At 38.1% G+C, this 13,227-nt stretch overlaps 1 long non-coding RNA gene across 1 annotated transcript in view; it reads right to left on the reverse strand.

The window, feature by feature from the left end:
• Positions 1 to 4,283: 4,283 nt before the first annotated feature.
• Positions 4,284 to 13,227, reverse strand: part of LOC138684662 (uncharacterized) — a 93,720-nt gene continuing 84,776 nt past the window's right edge. The window contains exon 5 of the long non-coding RNA XR_011323891.1: positions 4,284 to 4,415. This is a non-coding gene — a long non-coding RNA (uncharacterized lncRNA). The remainder of the gene's footprint in view (positions 4,416 to 13,227) is intronic.

The raw sequence follows: 13,227 nt of genomic DNA on the forward strand, positions 1-13,227 counted from the left end.
TAAATGTTCACAGATGCATGAGTCTAAGAAAAGCACACAAAAGGCAAATGGAGTGATCTATTGTGATAATAAGATATGACAAAAGATAACTTGGACTATTCAGATTGCAAAAATTCCATTTAAGTCTCTGACTAGTATTTTTCATGGCCCATTTTATAAGATTTCCTGCTTTATGCCTTATATTGAGTCCTCCAGATTGTTCTTTTAGGCCTACTGAGACAAGTGATTGTCATTATTCTTTGTACATTTGGACAATATTTAGGCCAACTGATTATCGGAGCTTGTGACAAAAAGTAAGCTGGTTGAGTAAGTAGGCTTCTTCCTCCCTTAGGCAGGTGAGAGTGGTACTGTGCAACTTGAACAGTGGAGAAAAAGAAGCAATCTCTAGTGGCGCTATCAGTAAAGTTATTTCTTACTTTGGACAAAAGAAAAACCAGGAGTGGGAACTCCAACTACAGGAGCCTGTATTTTTTTCATCTTTACATGGCCTACTTCACACCAGGTTGCACTCTCTGATTCTTCTGGATGTGTGGTTTCTGTTGACCTTTTATTCGTGCCTGCCGACACCAGCTTCCTTTCAGAGAAGTGAAATGCTGATCAGGACAAATTTAGATTTTCACAATGTAAAATTACCTTAGAAGTACTACAGTTACTTCTTTCTTAATTGACCTTTATTTATTCTTTTCTTTCCTTTTTTTCCTGACCTGCTCTGGCTTCATGCAATAGAATACAGGTCAGGAAGTAACAGCCATGGGGATTTGTCATTGGCAGTTCCCTGTGCTGACTGATAACAAAGAAATAGTAATAGCTTTCTTAAATACGAAGTAAAAAAAAATTGTTTACCAAGTTTTCCTTAATAAACATTGTTTCTTCAGCATACTAATATTCAATTGTCCCAGAAATACTCATTTATGAGGAAAAATTGTCATTGTCACTGCATTTGGTACCTACATTTTTGGTGTTGCTTTTTTTCCTTAGGGTTTGCTTCAGGGATCAGAGACAGGATGTTCTTTCACTAAATTATTTTCACCTGCTGTTATTGACACTGTAGGACTAGAATAACCTTACCTGCTAAAATAATGTCAGCTGAAAGCTAATGATTAGCATTTGTAATTTTTAAGGGATGATTGCTACAAGCTACCTTTCAATAAAATGGGGCACATGAGAAGAAGGTTTTGCTTTTTGACATGTGTAAGTATTACTGTTGACCCTGTCAGGATAATTTGTGTGTATACGTATGTATTTAAACTTAAATTAGGAATAGCAGTGGATTCTGAAGAGCTCTTTGTTGTTTTGTCACTTGCATAAGGTTTGATAGAGGAGATATTTTACTCCTAGAGTGGTAGTCTTGAGAGACTTCAAACTTCCAGCTCAGGTCAGGGGCAGGAATAATAAAGTATACTTTAAAGTTAGGTTTGGTTTTTTTAATTATGCTTTTCATGTCTGTAAGAAATTAGACGACAGCTGTACCTAATATTTGTAACACACACAAATATTTGTGTTGATGTGTTCCAAAAAAAATTGCAAAAATGGAATGTGTCATGTGCATGAAACAGCAGCTTAATTATATCAAGCAAATTATACCAGTGTCTGTAAGATATAATTCAGTTCCCACTCAATCTAATAAGAGAACATATAAGTTAAATCTGACTACATGCAACCATGTATTTCTCTAATAATGCTTTTCTTGACAGCTGTGATGGATGAGGGTAGAAGTAGAGAGGAGCAATACCTACAAAAGTTCTAGCTGTCCTAAAACTAGTTGGCCTAATTTTAGTGGCCTAAATTATCTCTGCTAAGTGATATGCTTTCTTAGGGACTATAGTTGAAGTGTATATCAAGAAGAAGAGCTAAAGAAATGCACCTTGTGCATGCTAAAAACCAAATAGGATAGTTCCTTGAATTATTGCCAACTGGGAAATAGGAAAATACGTTTAGGAAACTTTCAAATTACTCTGTCACGTCTTGAAATAAAATGCAGTTGTATACTTAAATAAGGACCAATCTCAATATTTTATTATGTAAGGAGTAGCATATCAATAGTTACTGAACAGACCTTACAAGAAATGTAAGTAAATTTAATTCCTTCTGTGATCTGTCTGCTTGTTTTTGATTTACCTTGACAACTAGCTTAAGTAACTATTTTACAAGATAGTGTGTCAAGACTGCTGCAGTTCCTGGAGGAGAGGGAAAGCTGCAGAACTCCCTGTGGATGCAGACTGCAATAAGCTGTGCTGCTTGGATGCTTGGGCTGAAAGGAGAAAGTGTGGAAGAGAGAATGGGCTTCTCTGTCCCTCCTACCAATTCTCCTGTACAATGTGCACTGATGTGGCCACCTGGACACCTAATGGAGAAAACCTCGTAGCACTTAGGAGTGTGAAGCATACTGTGGGTTTGACCAGACACATGGCTTTCAATTCTTGCTTTTTGTGTATGGGCAGGGCACAAGAGCATCTTGAGAAGGTTGATGAGAATTTTAGATACAAATTTAAAACCATAAGATTAGAAGGACTTGCTCCATAGAACCTACCTTGTCATTTGAAACACAGTGACAAGTCTCACCTCATCAACAGCCCACAGACAACCGAGGCAGAAAAAAGTTACTCAGTTTCTGAAGGCTGATGACCTTCTTATGAGTTTGTTTGTTTGTTTTCCCTAAATGATCTGCATTTATCAGATGCTAACTACTGTTTTGTCTTAGTTCAGCTTTTTTGTGGAATTGCCTTATACATGGAATTTAGCTGAAATTTTGAGTCAGATAGATCATCATCAACTGTAGTGTAAGTCTAGGCATCTCTGTTGTTTCATTAAGTAAATTGCTTAGGCCTTTTAGGCCAAACTAGACTTTGATGTATTAGCATTTATTGGCTCATTAGATCTGGTAACCCTGGGCAAAGGATCTACAACAGTATTGAGCTTTTGGTTCAATCACATTACAGTTTTGTATCCTCATTTGGAAGGTTGTTGGGTTCTGCAGAAGTTTCCTAACCCTTGGTCTATTTGCTGTTATATGCAAATGAAAGATATTTCTCTAATTCTGTTATTTTCAGTAGCTGGGTAACACAAGTTCAGTAGCAACTCAAATAATCGCGAACCTCATCACTCGCAGATCAGTTCTTATAATTACGCGTTTCAGTTTTTCTTTGAAAGAAAACAAAAACCAGGAGGTTGCCTTTCTTTTTTAACATGTTTAAATCTCCAAATATTTTGTTCATAATTAAGTATGTCTGATCAATTTTCTAAGGAAATACCCCCAGGAAGTACTTTTCAGAATTTACACTGTCTAATTAGGAAAAACTCTCTTCATCTTTTGTCTGATTTCAGATTGAGGTGACCATTTCAGTTTGTGGACAAGATCAAAATCCAATTAAATTTTACAGCTTGCCCTGCTCCCCCTGCCCTTAGGCAATTATTTTTATTTCTTTTAAGCAATACAATCAGAAGTCCTGAGAGCATGAGATTAAGTAGAAAGCTTTTCCTTCTTTTAAAGTCTGAACCAAGGTATGGACAGGAGACTACATCCTAACTCATGCATCCAGAGACTGGTCCCAAATCCCTGAATCTCTGACAACAGCCAAGGTCTCCCTGGGAGGTGACCCACTGATGCACACTGGTGGTCTTCTCATCTCTTCACACACACGCATTCACAGAAGCACACAGTTTTCATGGCAAGAAAACCAACGTGTGGGCAACAGGGATGTTTACAACATCGTCCAGTATATTTCTCGAATCACTATAACAAGCAGGATATGCAGCCATGCCTTAAGTCATACATGCTACATAGTTCATGTGTAATACATGTACTTTACTATGTTTATTAAACGTCTAAGATATATAGTAGTTTATCCTTGACTAGAAGACATTAATATAGTATTATGCTAGTCAAAGAAGAAAAACTATAGCTTTGTGCTAATCTGTGAATAGAGTGTATAAATGTTTTGGCTTTCTGAGTTGGCATGTATACAGACAGGTGTGTCTGTACATGATACATGCAAAGTTAAACTGTACCAATAACAAAATCATGGCAATAGCTCAGGGGTATGGTTGATGTAATTTTATAGAACTAACATTTAACAATAGACTAAAATTTTGAAATATGGGTTAGACTAGCCTTAGTTGAAAAAATGACTATGTGAAGAAGATATGAATAAACATTTGTAAGAGCTGCTTCTTCCCAAGATGATGTCTTTAAAATAATCTTGTTTTACCAAGTGGAAGAAGATAATGATAGCTGCTTTGTAATAATGCTTGCTGTGATTTTCACAAGAAAGTATTAACTCAGGGTTTATTTGTTTTCTGATGTGCAGATGTGCAATTTACTTGAAGCAAATTCTAACAGAATTTGTTCAGGGAAATATACCTCACAAAGATTTACCTGAAAATCAGTGGGTTACTAATCAGCTTGTTCTTTCACCCTAAAAAACAAAAAACAATGAAAGTCTCTAAAGGTGGTGGAAATGGTTCTTTCAACTCACCTTCTGAAAAAGTGAAGGAGTAGAATAAAGGGATTTGGCTGTATGGCCATGCCTGAAGTAGAGTAACCATTGAATCATTAAGATGTTCGTTATCCGAGCATAACCAAATCTTTTGAGATTCCACTCTTTGATGCAGAGGTTCCAGCTCTGAACCTGTGTCTCCCTCTCCAATTGCCAAAGGCAAGAGATATGCTATGGTGCACAGTTCTTCCAGCATCAGTGAACTCTTAAACTTGTTAAAAAGTACTATAAAAATACAGCCTTTTGCTAACATCCTTTTTACTCATGAAAGTGTTGTTCCTTTCAGAGTTTCCATCAGGACTTACAAGTGTTAGTGTCAGAGCCCTGTAGGCCAATATTTTACAGTTAGAGCCTTAGAATTGTAAAATAGCATGCTGTAATATATGAGAATGATTGAAGACTTTTCAGCTTTCTAGTAAAGAAAATTACCTAGAGATTTCTGAGTACTGGTAAGTAATGAAATTGAACTGCGACAGTTAAGAAAAATGTTTTTAGGCATTGTGTTATATGATAAAGTAGCTGCAGTCACTAGGATACATATAAAACCTCTAATGCAACTGCAAGGGATTTGGATGGATTGGTTCCCATGGTAAGGTTCCCTTTTCCCATTTGCTTTTCTTCTCATGTCTGAGGAAAAACAAGAAAGGACCCTTCTTTCCTGTGTGGTGTATAGAAAGGCGGGTCTTCTAATGGACTAGACAGCATTGTCCCCAGGTGGTCTGGCTCTCCTGTAGAGAGTGAGGTGGTAAAAGGGACATACCAGCATTCTGGAAAACACTGGGGAAAACCAGAGGCTGGTGTTATGGGATGCAGAGCTGGAGGGCACCTCTCGTTCTCTGTGTAGGTGGCATAGAGCAGAGCCTCACTGGATGGCGGAAGGCACAGTTCATGTCTGTGTTAATCCAAAAATCTACATGTCTGTACTCTCTGTGTACATAGGAGACAAATTTATTCTGAAGGGTTCTTTCACAGAGGGAGTTAATGCACACTATGCAAAAGCCATGGACAGGTTTGTTCCTAAGGAATGCCTCAAAGCTGCCTTTAGCATACAGTGTAGAATTGAAAGCAATAAAAATCCACGTATAAGATTTATTCTTAGGGCACATCACAGTCGCTAGCACATAGTGTGCTTTTGAGCACCATAGAAAAGGTTAAGCTTTGACAGTTGTTTTTGTCTCCAGGGGAAGGCCTGAACCGAGGCTGGAGCCACATACAGCATAACAGAAAGACAAAGAGCAATGACAGGAGGATGACAACCTGTGTCCCAGTGTACTTGCACATGACACTGCACTTTCACAAGGTGCAGAAAGCCTATCTGGCAGGTGACACAGAGGAGGCCTCCTCCAGTCCCTGCTGCTACTGTCATTTAGCTCGTGTTCTTTGTATACAGGTACTCTTTAATGCTATAACTCCCTATCCCAACTAAAAAAGCTGGATGGCTTGCTTTGCATTAAGGATTGAAGTGACTCAGATCATAGCATCATAAGATAATTCAGGTTGGAAGGGATCTCTTGAACTCATCTAATCCAACCTCCTGCTCAAAGCAGTATCAGGGGTCAGATCACACCTGGTTACACAGGGCTTTATCCAGTCTGGTTCTGATGGTTGAAGACTCCAGTAAGCCCCAGAACTGTAACAGGGGAGGAAGCAGGGTCAGAACAGAGGAGAGGAAGACTGAGGAAGAAAGAGAAGAGGAAAAAGCAGAGGAGGTAGTGCACCTCTTTTTCTGGCATATATGCAACAAATATAAATATACAGAAAAAGTACACATTGGCAAAACTGGCAACTGTACAAGGTATCTCCAGTGAACAGATAATACCAGGGTAGAAGGGAAAGGGCAAAGTGAATCCTTTCTCTAATAATTACTTTAAATTAAGGTATGGTAAATCAATGAGTTCAAGATGAGTGATGGGTCTCTGTTATACCATCAGTTATATTCATGAAATAACTGATGTATTTTAGGCCTAGGCATGTGTATTTATGCATGTATCTGTAAATAATAATACATGAATGATGGTTAATTTTAATATCTGACTTATATACATAAATCAGTGAAACTCTGAGAAATTATCTTGAGTGTACACAATAAGGAAGTTTATATGAGAGCAGCCACAGAACTTGGTAACTGAGTAGACTAAATTAGCACTTGATGCTTAGGCTACAAGGAGCTGGTTGCAAAGAAGGAGAGAAAAAAACAGGCAGCAATGATAATGTACAAGGTGAAACAAGGCATTCCAGAAGGTACGCGTGATCTTTAGTAGGGCAGTAAGTCAGGGTACAGCTAAATATGAGTATGGGATGTACTACTCTGCTACAGTTCATCCTGGATGCCTAATTGTTTTACAAGGGATATAAATAATTTGTTGTTTTATAAATGTATGGCGGATGTTCTCAACGTCTAGCTGAGGTGCCATGAATCCCTATTCTTTTTCTCTTTCTTTTGATTCTAGGAGACTGGCCAAGTTATATATACATTTTATATAGCTATCAATAAACATCTTCAATGGGTACAGTATGATTTACAGTAATTTGCTTATAGGTAGATCTGCTACTGGCTAAGCCATGTTCTGTAGGATGCAGCTGGATGCCTAAAAGGAATTTGAATCCTCAGAGGCTGCCTATGACATTCAGCTTTTTACAAAATCAGGCCACATTTGACAAGTTATGGAACAAAAAAAGAAAAAAGCTCAAAAAACAATAAAAGCACCTCTATATGTGACTTCTATGCTAGACCTTACAATGATGGAAATAATAATGATGAGATGTGTTAACTTGGCAATTATTCAAAAAAAACCTTTTAAGACTAGCCAGAGAGTTCCTGTAGCAAAGGAACCATTGTGATGGGAACCATCACAACCAAAAGGTATTGGCAGAATGATCATACAAAAGGATGTTGAGAGCTTAAAAGGATAGTTTTAGTGCCATGGACTTTAATTCATCTAACCATGGCTGGTTCCAGCAGGTAGGTATTAATTAAATGCACACCAGTTGCTACCCAACCTGTGAATCTGTAGTACTCAGATGCTTCTTCTTCTGATCTCTAAACTTTGCCCAGCTTTCATGAACCATATTATGTGTAATGACAGTAGTTCACCTAATATAAATTTTCAGGCTTTCCTTATTTTCCTTGCATTAATACTGTATGAGAACTACTATTGTTTTCTTGAGGAAGGAAGGCGTAACAAACATCGCTGAGAAAGTTCTATTGATAGTTGTTATTATTATCAAAAGCCTAAGGAATATGTTGAAGATTAAATAGTGAAGATGGACCACACCATCCAAGCAACAGAGTCATACTAGCCAGAGACTCACAGAAATGAGGGTCATCAGGTCCTCATCCTCTGCCCATAGGCGGAATCTGCTATTCATAGCTCACGCCATGCTTGACAGGAGCTAGTCTGGCTTATCTTTAGAGATCTCCAGTGATGATGATCCTAGAGCCTAGAAAGGTCCTACCTTACCGGCCTTTATAGTTTATCGAGATACTGTCTTATGGACCACATGTGCTGGCTTGCTGGGGTGCAGAAGCTGTTAGGGAACTATGGAGATGAAGAAATATCGCAGTGTCACCTATCCACTGTGCTGCAGTATCAGCATGCTGCCATGTAAACCAGCAAAATGTAACCATATGCTTCTTTAGTTTTAAAGATCTGAAAGACTCATACCTCAGCGAGAAAGATTTTAAAGCCCAAGCTGCAGCATTTTAAACCGTTTTACAGAAGTATGTTTTTGCCTTCTCAATTCAAAGGTGTAGTCTCCAGCTTCTTCAGTACATTCTGAATTAATAGCGGGGCTGTCTTATACCTGTTCTTCCTCAACAGAAGAATAGCAAAGCATAGAATGACTGCCAAAACTTGCTGGCTACGTGGAAAAAGTATGTCATCAGCTCAAAATTGATGCAAAGTAACTTCATCCCTTGAAGGAAGGGAAGGTAATATGTTCTGGAGTCACAGTCACTAACTGAGCCAAGCAGTCAAGATTAATGCTATTTGCTGGGCTTCAGGATGTAGATTACTCCTAGGTAATTGATAATTGTAATTCCACCAGTCATACTGAGAAAGTAAGAACATGCCATGTTTATAGTTGAAATATGCAGTTTATGAACAGCGTTCTGCCCTGTTTTGGAGAAAGAAAACAGGGAAAAGCCAAACCGAAAGTGATGTACCATGCACATTGCTACCTCATAAAATATTGTTTAAGAGCTGAAGAACATCTGCTGAAGCCTCTGTGTAATTGTCAGTCCATACAGAAACAGTTCATCAGGGCAGCTCAGTGAATTCCCTCGTGTTCACAATTCCAAATTGTTGGTAAATCTTAACATTGCAAGACCCTTCTACAAACAAGCATTCTTTGTATGCTCCTACATTAGTCGTGGTAAATACTACTTAACAGTTGAGTTTACAAATATGGCATATTGCAGTGTAAGTATTGTGTCTTACAAATCAAAGGCAAGATGTATCTTATTCTCAAAGGCTCGGAACTGGCTGCTGGCATATTATTTTTTCATCTACATTCAACTCCTGTCTTTGTCATGAGTAGCAGTAAACAAGCTGCTTCTTATTATTCCTATTAATTATTTACATTACAGTGGTGTACGGAAACCCAGATTAAGATCAGGGTCTCGCTGTGACTAGTGAAATCGTACTAAGAGGCAGATGCAGATGGAGGCAGTTCAGAATTGCTCCACGTCAAGGATGTTCTTGGAGGTACCAGGGATGTAAGTGCCATGTCTTCAGATCCTTAGAAGAGGGCAAGACACGGTCCCCTCAGCACCTAGCTAGCTCTGTGAGCCAGTGAGGAGACCGCAGGCAGGACTTATTCTACATTCTTCTGGTCCTCCTACGTCCTTTCCTATCCTATTAGAAACTGTTGCATCATAAAGAAAGTGGCAATGTAATTTTCTGTTAAAAATAAATAGTATTTAGGTATAGATGTAGCATACAATTCCCTGTCAAGACTGCTTTGAATAGCTATTCAGCAGTCATTGTAAGGAGAGTCCCACTCCCTATCTTTTTAGTATGTTATATGCCTATATAACTACATATATCTTCCAAGATAAACATGCATGTATAACTTTCAAAAAGCTGTGAAAACTTTTTGACATTTCCAGTGGGTTGCCCAAAATGTAGTAATGCTTCTTTCTATTACAAGTGCAGTGGTACAGAAGGATGCGCAGCCGCTGCTCACTTACTTCCATTTCTAGTACAGATAATGATGCTGGTCTATATGGGAGTACTTGGTACTAAACGGTGGACTTTGATACTCTGTAATAACATCTGGTTTGAAAAATTTCTTTTCTCAGATTCCTTTAAAATATACCAATAGATAGCTGAGAATTCAAGTTCAAGTGGAAGAACAATGGTCATCATCCTTATGATCTTGGGTTGCATATCTTTACTGTACCATCTTTGCTGGAAAGTGCAGTCAGTTGCAAAATTTCCCAAGTATTTAATGTTTTCCAGCATGCTAATTAGGTCACTTGTTGATGGCTTAAAATTACTTCAGTTTACATATACCAAAATATGTCTTGGGTTTCAAAAGTATTAACTTACAGTGTAGTTGTTTGCACTATTTAATTGATCTTTAATGAATTGCTGCTTTTGGTAAAGGCCTCTGTAATAATGCTTGCTTCAGAAGGACTAAGTGTAGAAATTTCTCATCTTTTTTATATAAAAAACCATTTGGATTAGAAAGGACACCTGACTGACAAAAGTCAGACTGATTCTAAAATATCTGCTAGAAACATCCACTTGACATGATGGCATTCATCTGAAATAAAGGTGAGCAAATCAAATCTTATGCTGTTCTTTTATTTTTTGTTGATTTGTGCTGGGCAAAAAAGTTATGAAAGAAGTCTACACTGATATGCCAGTTCTCTAGCAATAGGGGATGTATGTCAATGTTAAGACTTATAAGATCCCAAATGCAACTGTGACTGATGCCTAAGTTGTGCATGTACTAAACTGGAAGAAGCAGATTTCAGATGGAAAGGAGAATAAAACCTGTCATATTTGTAAAGCACTTAGATCCCTCTCCCCCTGCATCTGTTTTTTTGTTTCTAAATTGTGGGAGGCAGAAGAACTTATTTTTGTTTTTAATGATGAGTCTTTTCACTGATTATTCTTGCTTTTTGTATTGCTGCTTCTAGTAAAGAGGTACCAGACGAGAAAATGTTTCCAATGACCTTTCCTGTCCTGGAAAAAATCCCTAAACCAACCTGCTCGTGATTTGTCATCTTGTTTACAAGTTAGCTAAGCTTTGCTTTTAAAAGGGAGAACAGTTCACTCCTTTTATGATTTTATAAATTATGTTTGAAGGCAGTTTTTGCTTCTGTCACTTGGTGCAGCTGTGCAGGGAATATGCTGGAGAATTTGATATACTATTGACATTATTTTATGAAAGCAATGTCAGGTTTTATTTGTGCAGATGATAGGTAAGAGACCCAAGTGAGTGTCAGTTATTACTGGGAACATCAAAGAAAATAAGCAGATGGGAATGAAATACACCCAAATATGGGACAAAAAAGTTATGCCAATTTGTCATACACTGTTTCAAGACATAAGGCATTTAATGGCATTACAGCTTTCCAGACTAGTTGCATTGTTTTAAATTGGTTACTTTTGTTTAACCAAGGCGGGGGGGGGGGGGGGGGGGGCGGAGGACGGACACGGACAAAAAAAACCCCAAACAGTTTTCTTGAGAAATTCTTCATATTGGGATGCCCAGCACCTCTGCAAATGTTCACCCTAAAATGCTATGAGAGAACAGGACACCTGTTCCAGAGCACCCCATGATAACTTTATTTATAAAATGTAAAAAATTAGTACCTGAAACGTCAACATTGTTATTATATGGATGGCATACAAACTAGTAAGTACCTGTGTTTTGGGATGATGACTTAGTCAAACCCATTTTATATCTTGCATGTTCAGAGGTGGCAGCATGTTTGACACTTCAGGGATCTCTCTCAGCTCCTCCTGCACTTGCTTCTGAGGACAGATGTACCCAGATGCTATTTGGCTGTATCCTTCAGGAGTTACATGTAAAGAATGAGATGCGTCTCCAGTCTGTAACTGGCCAAGAAAGGGCAGTAGGGTCTATGGAACTCAGATGAGCAGCTACACCTTTAGTCTTGCCCTGCTTTGCCTATCCTTTGTTTCCACCTTGTGTGGACACAGGAATGAAACATCACACATCTTCAAACATTTCCAGTAAAGACTCCTGGTTGTTGATCCTGCATTTCAGCTCAGATGCAACTGCCTTCTTTATAGCCGCTGTAATGCCAGCATACAGTAGAAGTAGTCAGAAATGCAGTAACCTCGTTCTTCTTGGATGTATCTTCAATTCTCTAAACATTTTCATGTTGTTAAACTTTCATATCTGTATATAAAACCCATAGGTTGCTCCAATAAAAATTTACCATTGAAGGTACAAAATATATTTTGCCCAAGCCTGTGGCAGTGGAAGTGCTAATGAAAAAATTTGAGCAACTTGTTTTTGTTGCCTGAACAAGAAAATTCTTCATAAGAAACCATAAACACATAACAAAAGTTATCACCCCAAGAAAGCAGCTAGAGTCAATTTTCAAGGTAAGTATCCAGTATTATTCATCCTTTTTAACAATCTTCTTCAAATAATTTTTGAACAGTGATGAGTTGTCACTTGCAGACATAGTGATGATACAGGGCTGTTAGGCAGATTAAGTGAAGGGAAAGGAAAGCAAATGTGATGATGTTTCAGATACTGTAATACAGTGCTATGTTTTGAGTTCAGTATGAGAATAATGTTGGTAACACTGATGTGTTCAGTTGTTACTCAGTAGTGTTCAGTCTAAAGTCAAGGATTTTTCAGCTTCTCATGCCCAGCCAGCGAGAAAGCTGGAGGGGCACAAGGAGTTGGGAGGGGACACAGCCAGGGCAGCTGACCCAAACTGGCCAAAGGGGTATTCCATACCATGTGATGTCATGTCCAGTATATAAACGGAGGGGGAGTTGGCCTGGGGGGGATCACTGCTCAGGAACTAACTGGGCATCGGTCAGAGAGTAGTGAGCAATTGCATTGCGCATTTCTTGCATATTCTAATTCTTTTATTATTACTATTGTAATTTTATTAGTGTTATCATTATCATTATTAGTTTCTTTTTTTCTGTTCTATTAAACTGTTCTTATCTCAACCCATGAATTTTACTTCTTTTCCCAATTCTCTCCCCCATCCCACTGGGTGGGGGGAAGTGAGTGAGCAGCTGTGTGGTGCTTAGTTGCTGGCTGGGGTTAAATCATGCCATGATGATAACACTCTAAGGTCAGGGAACCAAAAATTGTGCTAAATAATTAGTATTCAGACATAAATGATGGACTAGATTGATGGAACAATTCTGGATACAAAATTCTTCCTATATTTTGATTGTTGCAACAATGTTTATACTTATTTGCAAGGAGTATTGAGAATCAGTGTAAATTCACATTAGATATTGTAGTGTGTCAGAAACATTGTAAATATTCTCCATTTTGGCTTAATTTACACAAAATACAGACTTGCTGAGCATCAGCAAAATCAAAATGGTACTACCGCCTAGCAAGAAATTTAATCTGGTATGTTTGTAACTCATGACTTATTTCATGGGATCAACAAGGAAATGTTTTGTTCTTTTTAACTGGTCACATGAGGCAAAGCTAGCTGTGATGTAAGATATAACAAATTTACCAAAGCTAATAGTTTTATATATGCTTG

Source organism: Haliaeetus albicilla, chromosome 3, assembly GCF_947461875.1.
Source record: "Haliaeetus albicilla chromosome 3, bHalAlb1.1, whole genome shotgun sequence".
NCBI lineage: Eukaryota > Metazoa > Chordata > Aves > Accipitriformes > Accipitridae > Haliaeetus > Haliaeetus albicilla.